At 42.2% G+C, this 13,141-nt stretch overlaps 1 protein-coding gene across 2 annotated transcripts in view; it reads right to left on the bottom strand.

Moving 5' to 3' along the window:
• VWA8 (von Willebrand factor A domain containing 8) overlaps positions 1-13,141 on the bottom strand; it is a 285,585-nt gene that overhangs the window by 36,971 nt on the left and 235,473 nt on the right. The gene's annotated exons all lie outside the window — the stretch shown is intronic.

Below are 13,141 nucleotides of genomic sequence, written 5' to 3'. Positions count from 1 at the left end.
TATAAATTAAAGCTATTTACTGTTACTTGAAATATAATGACACAGAACTGTAGGTAATAAAATTGATCTAGCTTCTGTGAATGAACTCTTCCCACCCATATACTTACTTTACATTTATTTTAATGTAAAATTGATGCATTCTGAGAGTACACAATTTTACAGCCCATTAAGGAACAAGTTCTCTGGCATTAGCAGGGTGTCCATCAGAGCTGCAGAATAATTTAATCCCTGAATTCACTGTGTGCTGCAGACTCAGCACAACACTGACAGGAATTCCAAATGTTCCTATGATCTGAAAACACATTCTAAAAACAGTGTATTGGCAACAGTTCAAAGAATAACTTTTTTTCATCCTCATATTATTTGTATTAATTCATAAATGTATAATACACCCTCTGTGAAACATGTCATCAATGTGAAATAAAGGTAAATAAAGATCTAATCTGATAAATATCATTAATTTAAAATTTGCATACTAAAAACAGACTTTCAAAAGCACACCACAGTGTTTTGTCCTACTTTCAGTGGGCTGTATAATTTTTTTTAAGTGGGTGCCTTTAAGGATAAAGTAAACAGTACCTTTTAGTGTAACTGCTTGACTAGCATTTTAAACATACCAAAGTCAATGGGTACACCAAAATAGCTGAGTTTATTTAAAAAAAAAAAGAATGAAGGCCTTACAAGATGTAATGAAAATATTTATTCTTCAAAAAGAAACTAAAAACATGGGAAATTCGCTGCACTTTGGCCCTCATGGACCCTTTCTCTATTGAAAATAAACAAAAATCCTACAAAGGGAAGCTTTATGCAGCTTATTTTGGTGTACTTAGTGATATTCAGCTGGTACTTTATTTTTCCATTGAGCAAAGTTCACAAAGTGCTGATTATTTTGAAAGACAGCCATTTTTGACATATTACTATTGGAAAGTTATAGTTTGAGACAGAATTGTATACTAGCTAGTGCTTGCAATTTTAAAATTAACATAAAATTATAAAGCCCTGTTTTGCCAGCATAAGCTGCATCTATCCACTTTTCAAGTGCAGACGTACCCTTACACTCTGTAGCAATTTAATTAATACATTAGCTTTTTCTAAGAATTTGGCACCACTATTGCTCTTACTTTGATTAACAATCTGTCTTACTGCTCTTAGCCACAGCAAAATATTCAATATTATCTTAATTTCTATTAAAAAATTAAAACAGACAAAACAAAAAAAATAAGTGAGAGAAAGAGCAAGCGAGCGGTCTAGAATTAGTCTTAGTTTAGCAATTTGCCCTTACTAAGTTCTCTGTATTTAATTAGCAGATGTTTTTGTTTGAATATTTGGAATACTCAAAGTGCTAGTATGGTATATAACAACAGTGATGTGTATTAACTGTTACAGTGACCTGGACCAAAAGGGAGGGCTGAATCAAAGATGAAAACATGACTATGGACTTGAACGACTTGGAATATTAAGACACAGGGAGGAAGGAGAAGGTTATGGGGGAAGATGAAGAGCTCAGTTTTGGTCATGTTAAGGGTCAACTAACGGCTAGACATTCATAAAGGTAAGTCAGAAAGATAGGCTGAGAATTTTGTTTGGCTGGAAGAAGATAGGTCCAGAGTATATTTGTGAGTCATCAGCATAAAGATAATAGTCAAAGCCATGATAGTGAATGACACCATCCAGAGAGGAAGAAAGGGGAAGTGAGCAATGACAAAGCTTTGAGACTTCCACAGAAAGTGGGAGAGTGGAAGAGTATCCCCCCGCCAATGAAACTCTGAAGAAGCAATCTTAGAGGTAGGAGGAGAACCAGGAGAGAACAGAGTCAGGGAAGTCACAATTTTGAGAAGAATTAGTTAACGACACCAACGGCAGCTGATATTTCAAGCAGGAGGAGGAAGAGTTCCTGAAATATAGCAGGTAGAGGTCCTCAGAGACTGGTGAGAGCCATTTCAATTGACTGTAGGAGTGGAAGCTAGATTGGATGGGATCTTGAATGAAGATAAAGGTGTATGTAAGACAAAGGTGGTAGACTGCATGATCAGTGAGTTTGAAGATGAAGCAGAGAAGGGAGATGGGATCAAAGCTGGATTTTTTATAATGGGAGAGATCAAATTTGTGCATCCTTTGATTAACTGGATCCTCCACTGTGTGACAGTTCTAAAGAGAGCTAGGTGAAATGCAGCAGAGTGTGTGCTGGAGCTAAGATCACCCCTCAACAAAAATACAACCAAAGGTTGGGAGTCATCTTGAGGTAATTGACTGTTAAAAGTTAAGCAGTCAATTGGGGGCTCAGGAGATGTATTTGGAGTCAGGAAAATTGAAAGATGCAAGTAGGGGAAGGATCTAGTTAGGCATGTTACACATACATAGATAATTTGCCAGTAGAAGTGCTAACTATCCCTTGTGATGAGATTTCTTTTGAATTCATTGCATGCCTTTATCAAACTAGTTAAATAATTTGATTGTTTTAGTCAGGTTTTAACTATAGTGAAATTTCAATTTTTCTTGAAAGTGAAACTTGTGCCATTTCATTATGTGCTTATAACTGTAGGCAAATGACAAACTTTATTCATTACTGTTAAGATTTTGCATAGTATGCTGTGCATATCACAGCTAAGTGAAATAACAGATGAATTCAGTCAAAAGTCTTTTGAGCTGTAGCTATGAGGTAAGGGTGACAGCAGAATAGCTGGAAAATATTTTGAAATTTTTCTTTTAAGATTTCCTGCTCTGAGGACTGGTTTCCACCACAACCACAAGCTCTGCAGTAACCATGGCATGTCTTTCTTTTGTGTGTGTCTAGGTTTGTTTACTTGTTAGTGATTCATGCTCTAGATATGGATTTATTTTTCCATTTTATCTGCCTTTCTTCAGGGTTTCCTACCCACAAACAGCAGAATTGTCATCCTCTACTATGCTGCATATGAGCCTGATCCTGAGTCCCTGTGAAGACACAATTTCCAATGAAGTTAATAGGTTGATCTGGACAAGCTGTCTAGGGCCCTCAAATTCTAAGGGAGTTAAAGGCCTGCCACAAATCACAGGATAAGACCCCAACTGACTCGATCACACAGTTCTGGCTTTTTAAACATCTCACTGTATTACAGGACTGATATATATTTGTGTTTCCTCTTACTGATTACAGTAGATACTCCCAATACTAGGAGTGATATAAACTAACAAAGAAGAAAAACCGTATCACTCTTCATATATACAAATGTGAAGTAGACATACAGCCTCAGAGAGCTCAGATATATGACTTACTGAATTGAATGCCACAATGAAATTAGGTCTTCCGTATTACATTTGTGCCAATCAGCTATTTAATTTATGCCATACTGTAATATGTACAATATGGAGACCTATGCTGGCCAGGCAATATATGAAAGGGGTACTCTGTCATGTGTTAATTGAGTCTCAGCTAGTTAAATATGTTTGGAATTAGGTCCAGAATTACATTCACAACACTACTTGTGTAAATGTGTCACTGCTTACATATTATTAAATGTGATTGTTTTACTTACTGCCGTGAAATTATAAAATCTAATGAAAGAAATTACTGAACAGTAACTACAACAATAAATTGGAAATCAGTGGCATCAATCAAACACAAGGTCCAATTTTGGGATTTTTATACCCTCATGGTGATAGAAAGGAGCTGAAAAAAGGTTTATTATGACCTACAGAGCTGACCGCATTAAACAGTGCATTATCTCTATGAGCAATTATAGCAATTGAAGATGAAGGATGTGTCTGCAGTAACCCACTGTGAAATAAGAAAAGGAGTACTTGTGGCACCTTAGAGACTGTGAAATGTGTTTTTTTAAAAAAAACACATATAAATTATGGAGGCACCAGTTGTAGCTCTGAAGCTAAGGTAATCTGAGTTTTGCACTTTATTCAGGGATTCTACTACTTTACCACGTATGAAAAATAACAGTGTCTCCCCAAAATTACAGCACTTAGCCTTTGAGTAAGAATGAATTTTACAAGTAAATTTGTTAATTAGTTTATGTTAAATTAATTTTAAAAATAGGTCATTTCAGATCTTTCTTTTTGTTCCTAATTATCTTAATGACCGCTAGACAACCAACAATCTGAACTCTGCTCTATAGTGACACCATGATGGGAAGAAGGAAAAAAGTCTTTAAAAATAAGTTTTGTTTAATTTGGAACCATAAACACTAAATGTCTTATTATAATCATATGGTTATTAAAAGGTGTCACTAGAAGGCAGAGTTAAGGTTGTTTGGGTACTTTAACTGTGTATTTCCATGCCTTAAAAGGAATCCAAACAGGTTAGGTTTAATCTTAACTCTGAATTTATAGTGCTTGTTTTGGATAACAACATCCCTAAATATAAGGTAGTTTGTCCTAAATTACTGATATGTACTCTCAACCCTAAGTTAATTTTATCAGATTTTTGTTTAGGAATACACACACACACACAATTGATGGGCAAGAATTGTTTCTTCACTTCCCAATTTTCAGGCAAACAATAAGGATATTTAAAAACTCATGCATACAGTGATTGATTCATGGGGATGATACCTAATATGTATTCTGTTAAATAAATAAATGGCTGTTTACCTGATAGACTCAGAAGCACTCTATGTAAGCATCATGTTCACTGCCATTTCTAAGAAAACAGAACATAAGAATGGCCATACCGGGTCAGACCAAAGGTTTATCCAACCCACTGTTAGGGAGTGAACCTAACAGGTAATGATCAAGTGATCTGTCTCCTGCCATCCATCTCCACCCTCTGACAAACACAGGCTAGGGACACCATTCCTTACCCATCCTGGCTAATAGCCATTAATAGACTTAACCTCCATGAATTTATCCAGTTCTCTTTTAAATCCTGTTGTAGTCCTAGCCTTCACAACCTCCTCAGGCAAGGAGTTCCACAGGTTGACTGTGCGCTGTGTGAAGAAGAACTTCCTTTTATTTGTTTTAAACCTGCTGCCCATTAATTTAATTTGGTGGCTCCTAGTTCTTATATTATGGGAACAAGTAAATAACTTTTCCTTATTCACTTTCTCCACACCAGGAAAAGTTATTTTCTGTTGCAGAGGGAATTTGTGATGGAGGGTAGGGACTCTTTAGTCAATAACCGACTAGATTTTGTGCTCCATGATGTTAAATGGGTCATAAAGCAAAAGGCCCAACAGGTAGCCTAAACTTTTGAATAGGTCATAATTATCCACATGAGAGCAATAAAGGCATCCTATTGGCTGCCTTTTTATACAGATGGATAAAATGAACTCTTTAGGATACTTTTAGACTGAATAAATATATTGTTTGAACCCCCCTAATTGTTAGAATATTTATTAATGTGCACAGTTTAAGCACAAAGAGACAATATTGGTAATTATGACCAAGTGAGCATTTATGAAATCAGGTAAATCATTTGTCATTTTAACACAATCAAAATTCCTATGTACACCTTTTTCTCCATTCCCCACACAGATTTCAACTAGTCCACACATCATTTCTCGTTTCACAGGCCTGTTGTTTTATTAAATCAAGGACCAAAAAATGAAGAGAGCATCTTTGTTCCCAGAGAAAAATCTCTCATCCATTGCTCTACCTTTCCACCCAAAACCAGGTTCACCATTATCCATGGGAGTTTTGCATATGAGATCTAACCTTCATCTATACCTGTGATATAGCCAATACTTCTCTCAGCCTGAGATATTCCTATCACATACCCTTTTCTCAGTCTTTTCTACCTAAAACAAACTGACTTTCCAACAACAGCAGAACATCTAGTTAGATTTTACAATAGGCGACAAGAACTCTTTGTAATTAGTTGGGAGATCTTCGTTCAGAAAGGGGGTAAAAGGTCAGACCACATATGTGAAGGTCACTCCAGGAAGAAGATACATCTAACTTGGATGGAAAGTAATAGATGAGCGACTCCCTTTCTGTGATCAACAAGTTTTGCCACTAATTAAGTGTGGAGGTTTTTTTTTGGTTGTCCCTTGACATAGACCTGGGTGCACTCTTGATGTAGATGGATTTATCTATCATATATAGTATTGTTGTAGCCATGTCAGTCCCAGGATATTAGAGACAAGGTTGGTAATATAGCATTTTTTATTGGACCAACTTCTGCATAAGCTTGAAAATTCGTCTCTCTCACCAACAGAAGTTGATCCAATAAGAGATATTACCTCACCCACCTTGTCTATCACAGGCATTTCTAGTACTCCTGTCACCATACTATCTAGAGATGACACATTTTTGTTCAGCATAGTAAGATGTCTAGAGAGTTTACAGACTTTTACACAGTGGCTTGTGTTTGTAGTCTTGTTCAGTTAGCTTTATTACAACTCCAGAAGGAATGAGAGGATTCACAGCCTTTCCTCAGCTACTGGTGCCAAAGTTCCTCCTTTGGAACCCTCATATGACTGAAAAGCCAGTTCCCTAAGGAGAATGGTGGAGGAAATGCTGGTTCCAATAGAGGTGAATCCTCACAGGCACAGAGAGATATAACTTCACTGAGTTAGCTTTAGTGAATGTACCCCTACAAATGTACACACTCATATCTAGTCTCTGTCCTTCTAAAGTATATTCTGCATAATTTTAAGAAACTAAATTATTCTAAATGAAAAAAGACAAGGAGTACTTGTGGCACCTTAGAGACTAACCAATTTATCTGAGCATGAGCTTTCGTGAGCTACAGCTCACTTCATCGGATGTAGCTCACGAAAGCTCATGCTCAAATAAATTGGTTAGTCTCTAAGGTGCCACAAGTACTCCTTGTCTTTTTGCGAATACAGACTAACACGGCTGTTACTCTGAAACCTATTCTAAATGAATTATTCTTAAGGGAAAAAACAAGAAAACACTGAAGGGAAATATTAGTCTGTTCAGCTTTTTACTCCCAAGCCTAGCCTCCAGCAGTATGAAGGAGTCTTAGCTAGATACCTTTTTGTTTTTTTTAATAATTTACCCATTTCAAAATTTCTCAGAATTACATTTCCCCTCTTCATTCTGGGGAATTAAAGCAGAGGCATATTCCTTACAGGATTTCATTGGTATACATCTCCAAAATGTAAGTGCATGAACCTCTCTTTATTGTATGCGGCGACAAATGATTAACTAAATTTTTCCTTAAGCCTTTATTCAGCACCCTATGGAACTTCCAAGCCATGCCAGGTGCAGCACATTTGCTAAACCATTGGAAATAATATGATTATATGCTTCTCTTAACTTGAAATACACACATTACTGTGTTAAATAGTATCTTGAAAGAACAGTGCCAAGGCTGCTGTATATACAGTTGTTGGAATGATTTACACCTAGTATATTAGGCATGAAAAGCTGAGGTACCAAAGTTTTGTTTCATTCACTAGCACTCATTCGAACAGTTAATGGGTAAATACCTACCCTTAATGCTGCCAGTGACAGGAGTGGGAAAGATGGGGAAGCGTAGAGCTCTGGCAATTGCATGTTTAATTAGAGTCATTCCACCAACACAGGACTGAAGTTCTGACTAAAAGTGGTGGATCAATTGCAAGGTAGTTCTTACTGCTGCTTGAAAAGAAATAAAGTGCATTCTCCTTCCTAACACTAAGCCCTGGTCTACACTAGGAGTTTACGTCGAATTTAGCAGCGTTAAATCGATGTAAACCTGCACCCGTCCACACGATGAAGCCCTTTTTTTCGACTTAAAGGGCTCTTAAAATCGGTTTCCTTAATCCACCTCTGACAAATGGATTAGCGCTTAAATCGGCCTTGCCAGGTCGAATTTGGGGTACTGTGGACGCAATTAGACGGTATTGGCCTCTGGGAGCTATCCCAGATTGCTCTATTGTGACCGCTCTGGACAGCACTCTGAACTTAGATGCACTGGCCAGGTAGACAGGAAAAGGCCCGCGAACTTTTGAATTTCAATTTCCTGTTTGCATGGTCACCTGCAGCTTGCCATGCTGGCCAGAGCTCATCAGCAGAGGTGACCATGCAGAGCTCATCAGCAGAGGTGACCATGATGGAGTCCCAGAATCGCAAAAGAGCTCCAGCATGGACCGAACGGGAGGTACGGGATCTGATCGCTGTATGGGGAGAGGAATCCGTGCTATCAGAACTCCGTTCCAGTTTTCGAAATGCAAAAACATTTGTCAAAATCTCCCAGGGCATGAAGGACAGAGGCCATAACAGGGACTCGAAGCAATGCCGCGTGAAACTTAAGGAGCTGAGGCAAGCCTACCAGAAAACCAGAGAGGCAAACGGCCGCTCCGGGTCAGAGCCCCAAACATGTCGCTTCTCTGATGAGCTGCATGCCATTTTAGGGGGTTCAGCCATCACTACCCCAGCCGTGTTGTTTGACTCCTTCAATGGAGATGGAGGCAACACAGAAGCAGGTTTTGGGGACGAGAAAGATGATGATGATGATGAAGTTGTAGATAGCTCACAGCAAGCAAGCAGAGAAACTGGTTTTCCCGACAGCCAGGAACTGTTTCTCACCCTGGACCTGGAGGCAGTCCCCCCCGGACCCACCCAAGGCTGCCTCCCGGACCCGCCAGGCGGAGAAGGGACCTCTGGTGAGTGTACCTTTTAAAATACTATACATGGTTTAAAAGCAAGCATGTTTAATGATTAATTTGCCCTGGCATTTGCAGCTCTCCCGGGTGTACTCCCAAAGCCTTTGCAAAAGGTTTCTGGGGAGGGCAGCCTTATTCCACCCACCATGGTAGGACACTTTACCACACCAGGCCAGTAGCACGTACTCGGGAATCATTGTAGAACAAAGCATTGCAGTGTATGTTTGCTGGCATTCAAACAACATCTGTTCTTTATCTCTCTGTGTTATCCTCAGGAGAGTGATATCATTCATGGTCACCTGGTTGAAATAGGGTGCTTTTCTTAAGAGGACATACAGAGGTGCTGGGCTGTTTGCCTGTGGCTGAACAGAAACGTTCCCCGCTGTTAGCCGGGGGGGAGGGAGGGGGGAGGGGCTAGCCACATGGTGGGGGGAGGCAAAATGCGACCTTGGAACGAAAGCACATGTGCTGTGTATGTAATGTTAACAGCAAGGTTTACCGTGAAAGAGTGTAGCCATTGTTCTAGAAAATGTGTCTTTTTAAATACCACTGCCTCTTTTTTTTTCTCCACCAGCTGCATGTGTTTCAATGATCACAGGATCTTCTCCTTCCCAGAGGCTAGTGAAGATTAGAAGGCGAAAAAAACGCACTCGTGATGAAATGTTCTCTGAGCTCATGGTGTCCTCCCACATTGACATAGCACAGACGACTGCGTGGAGGCAGACAATGTCAGAGTGCCGGAAAGCACAATATGACCGGGAGGAGAGATGGCGGGCTGAAGAGAGTAAGTGGCGGGCTGAAGAGAGGGCTGAAGCTCAAATGTGGCGGCAGCGTGATGAGAGGAGGCAGGATTCAATGCTGAGGCTGCTGGAGGATCAAACCAATATGCTCCAGCGTATGGTTGAGCTGCAGGAAAGGCAGCAGGAGCACAGACTGCCGCTACAGCCCCTGTGTAACCAACCATCCTCCTCCCCAAGTTCCATAGCCGCCTCACCCAGACGCCCAAGAACGCGGTGGGGAGGGCTCTGGCCACCTGGCCACTCCACCCCAGAGGCTTGCCCAAGCAATAGAAGGCTGGCATTCAATAAGTTTTAAAGTTTTAAACTTTTAAAGTGCTATGTGGCCTTGTCCTTCCCTCCTCCACCACCCCTCCTGGTGCTTCTCTCCTCCACCACCCCTCCTGGGCTACCTTGGTAGTTATCCCCCTATTTGTGTGATGAATGAATAAAGAATGCATGAATGTGAAGCAACAATGACTTTATTGCCTCTGACAGCAGTGATCGAAGGGAGGAGGGGAGGGTGGTTAGCTTACAGGGAAGTAGAGTGAACCAAGGGGTGGTGGGTTTCATCATGGAGAAACAAACAGAACTTTCACATCGTAGCCTGTCCAGTCATGAAACTGGTTTTCAAAGCTTCTCTGATGCGCACCGCGCCCTCCTGTGCTCCTCTAACTGCCCTGGTGTCTGGCTGTGCGAAACCAGCAGCCAGGCGATTTGCCTCAACCTCCCACCCCTCCATAAACGTCTCCCCCTTGCTCTCACAGATATTATGGAGCGCACAGCAAGCAGTAATAACAGTGGGAATATTGGTTTCGCTGAGGTCTAACCGAGTCAGTAAACTGCACCAGCACGCTTTTAAACGTCCAAATGTACGTTTTACCACCATTCTGCACTTGCTCAGCCTGTAGTTGAACAGCTCCTGACTACTGTCCAGGCTGCCTGTGTATGGCTTCATGAGCCATGTCATTAATTAATTAATTAATTAAGGATACATATAGGCATTTCAACGTCCCCAACGGTTATTTTCTGGTCTGGGAATAAAGTCCCTTCTTGCAGCTTTTGAAACAGACCAGAGTTCCTGAAGATGCGAGCGTCATGTACCTTTCCCGGCCATCTCATGTTGATGTTGGTGAAACGTCCCTTGTGATCCACCAGTGCTTACGGCATTATTGAAAAGTACCCCTTGCAGTTTATGTACTCGCCGGCTTGGTGCTCCGGTGCCAAGATAGGGATATGGGTTCCGTCTATGGCCCCACAACAGTTAGGGAATCCCATTGCAGCAAAGCCATCCACTATGACCTGCACATTTCCCAGGGTCACTACACTTGATATCAGCAGATCTTTGATTGCGTTGGCTACTTGCATCACAGCAGCTCCCACAGTAGATTTGCCCACTCCAAATTGACTCCTGACTGACCAGTAGCTGTCTGGCGTTGCAAGCTTCCACAGGGCTATTGCCACTTGCTTGTGACCTGTGAGGGCTGCTCTTATCTTGGTATTCTTGCGCCTCAGGGCAGGGGAAAGCAAGTCACAAAGTTCCATAAAAGTGCCCTTACGCATGCGAAAGTTTCGCAACCACTGGGAATCATCCCAGACCTGCAACACTATGCGGTCCCACCAGTCTGTGCTTGTTTCCCGAACCCAGAATCGGCGTTTCCCGAACCCAGAATCGGCGCGTGAACCTGGCCCATTAGCGCCATGATGCCCACATTGCCAGGGCCCCTGCTTTGAGAGAAGTCTGTGTCCATGTCCTCATCACTCACGTTACCGCGCTGACGTCGCCTACTCGCCCAGTATCGCTTTGCCAGGTTCCGGTGCTGCATATACTGCTGGATAATGCGCGTGGTGTTTAATGTGCTCCTAACTGCCAAAGTGATCTGAGCGGGCTCCATGCTTGCCATGATATGGCGTCTGCACAGAAAAAAGGCGTGGAACGATTGTCTGCCGTTGTCCTGATGGAGGGAGGGGCAACTGACGACATGGCTTACAGGGTTGGCTTACAGGCAATTAAAATCAACAAAGGGGGTGGCTTTGCGAGAAACTGAATGGCCCCTCAAGGATAGAACTCAAAACCTCAAGGATAGAACTCAAAACTGGGTTTGGCAGGCCGTTGATTTCACAGAGGGAAGGAGGAGAAAATGAATACAAAACAAATCTGGTCTATTTCTTGTTTTGAGCCACTTCATCTATCTTTATACATCTTGCTGGAGGCAGACTGTGCAGTACGACCGCTAGCCGTCATCATCTCCTGGGTGCTTGGCAGAAGATGGTGCAGTATGACGACTAGCCATCATCTTCTGCTGGCTGGAGGTTAAAAGACAGTGCACTGCCGGTAGGACTGAATCGCCATGAGACGGAACTTAAAAGGGAACTGACCTGGCTGAGTCACTCCCATGTTTGCCCAGGCGCCCGATTAAAAGAGCACCCAGGACTACGTCGATGACGGCTACCAGTCATACTGCACTGTCTGCTGCCAAAAGGCAATTAACTGCTGCTGTGTAGCAATGCAGTACCACATCTGCCAGCACCCAGGAGACATACGGTGATGGTTTGCTGAGCGGGCTCCATGCTTGCCGTGATATGACGTCTGCATAGGTAACTCAAGAAAAAAGGCGCAAAACGATTGTCTGCCCTTGCTTTCATGGAGGGAGGGTGGGAACAGGGGCCTGACAATATGTACCCAGAACCACCCGCGACAATGTTTTAGCCCCATCATGCACTGGGATTTCTACCCAGAATTCAGATGGGCAGCAGAAACTGCGGGAACTGTGGGATAGCTACCCACAGTGCAACGCTCCGGAAGTTGACGGTTGCCTCGGTACTGTGGACACACTCCGCTGACTGCATGCACTTAGAGCACTTGTGTGGGGACACACACAATCAACTGTATAAAAACGCTTTCTACAAAACCGATTTCTATAAATTCGACCTAATTTCGTAGTGTAGACATACCCTTAGTTTCCTAGAACTGTCTTGACCACAAAGTAGGAATCCTGCTAAGGTGCAAAGAGAAGGCTCATTTTACCCTTCTCTGTCTCCTAGCACAGTTGTACACCACAGGGAAAGAGCTAGCCCAGGGATCGTCAACCTTTGGCCTGCAGCCCGCCAGGGTAAGCCCCACATCCCTCAGCCCGTGCCACTTCCCGCAGCCCCCATTGGCCTGGAGCAGCAAACCACGGCCAGTGGGAGCTGTGATCGGCTGAACCTGCGGACGCGGCAGGTAAACAAACTGGCCCAACCTGCTAGGGGGCTTGCCCTGGCGGGCTGCGGGCCAAAGGTTGATGATCCCTGGGCTAGTTCTTTCTCTGTGGTGTACAACTGTGCTAGGAGAGAGAGAAGGGTAAAATGAGCCTTCTCTTTGCACTTTAGCAGGATTCCTACTTTGTGGTCAAGACAGTTCTAGGAAACTAAGTGTTAGGAAGGAGAATGCACTTTATTTCTTTTCAAGCAGCAGTAAGAACTACCTTGCAATTGATCCACCACTTTTAGTAAACAAACTGGCCCGGCCTGCCAGGGGGCTTACTCTGGCATGCCATGAGCCAAAGGTTGCCAATCCCTGAACTAGCCCAATGTTTTTCCCTTTTATTAACATACAGTACAAGTAAATGGGACAATTTATAATCATAGTCAAAGAAGGTTTCCTTTTCTATAAAATGTAATGTTTCAGTATTGAAAAATTAATAAAATCCAGATTGTACCTGAATATCAGTAATTTATTAAGGGACTTTTCCCCATACATCATTTTGGGAGGTGAATATTCTTGAGATGAAAGAAATAATAAATGATCAAAAACAAGATGACTCAAAGGATGAAGGATTA

This window comes from Natator depressus, chromosome 1 (genome assembly GCF_965152275.1).
Source record: "Natator depressus isolate rNatDep1 chromosome 1, rNatDep2.hap1, whole genome shotgun sequence".
NCBI classification, from domain to species: domain Eukaryota; kingdom Metazoa; phylum Chordata; order Testudines; family Cheloniidae; genus Natator; species Natator depressus.
This window is presented reverse-complemented; position numbering and strand designations above follow the sequence as displayed.